Source organism: Pseudophryne corroboree, chromosome 9 (genome assembly GCF_028390025.1).
Source record: "Pseudophryne corroboree isolate aPseCor3 chromosome 9, aPseCor3.hap2, whole genome shotgun sequence".
Lineage (NCBI taxonomy): Eukaryota > Metazoa > Chordata > Amphibia > Anura > Myobatrachidae > Pseudophryne > Pseudophryne corroboree.
Window position 1 is genome coordinate 175,886,327 of NC_086452.1, and position 1,139 is coordinate 175,887,465.

Consider the following 1,139-nt stretch of genomic DNA (forward strand, 5'->3'; position numbering starts at 1 on the left):
ATCGTGGGCAGATGTATAGGCTTGAATGGCCTTTTGCTGCTCCTCCATCCTCTGAAGCATATAGAGGGTTGAATTCCACCTCGTTACCACCTCTTGCTTCAGATGATGGCAGGGCAGGTTCAGGATTGTTTGGTGGTGCTCCAGTCTTCTGTACGCGGTGGCTGAATGCCGAAAGTGGCCCGCAATTCTTCGGGCCACCGACAGCATCTCTTGCACGCCCCTGTCGTTTTTTAAATAATTCTGCACCACCAAATTCAATGTATGTGCAAAACATGGGACGTGCTGGAATTTGCCCAGATGTAATGCACGCACAATATTGCTGGCGTTGTCCGATGTCACAAATCCCCAGGAGAGTCCAATTGGGGTAAGCCATTCTGCGATGATCTTCCTCAGTTTCCGTAAGAGGTTGTCAGCTGTGTGCCTCTTCTGGAAAGCGGTGATACAAAGCGTAGCCTGCCTAGGAATGAGTAGGCGTTTGCGAGATGCTGCTACTGGTGCCGCCGCTGCTGTTCTTGCTGCGGGAGGCAATACATCTACCCAGTGGGCTGTCACAGTCATATAGTCCTGAGTCTGCCCTGCTCCACTTGTCCACATGTCCGTGGTTAAGTGGACATTGGGTACAACTGCATTTTTTAGGACACTAGTGACTCTTTTTCTGAGGTCTGTGTACATTTTCGGTATCGCCTGCCTAGAGAAATGGAACCTAGATGGTATTTGGTACCGGGGACACCTCAATCAAGTATCTTGTTGCCTCTGAATTAACGGTGGATACCGGAACCACGTTTCTCACCGCCCAGGCTGCCAAGGCCTGAGTTATCTGCTTTGCAGCAGGATGACTGCTGTGATATTTCATCTTCCTCGCAAAGGACTGTTGGACAGTCAATTGTTTACTGGAAGTAGTACAAGTGGTCTTCCGACTTCCCCTCTGGGATGACGATCGACTCCCAGCAGCAACAACAACAGCGCCAGCAGCAGTTGGCGTTACACTCAAGGATGCATCGGAGGAATCCCAGGCAGGAGAGGACTCGTCAGACTTGCCAGTGACATGGCCTGCAGGACTATTGGCTTTCCTGGGTAAGGAGGAAATTGACACTGAGGGAGTTGGTGGTGTGGTTTGCAGGAGGTTGGTTACAAGAGGA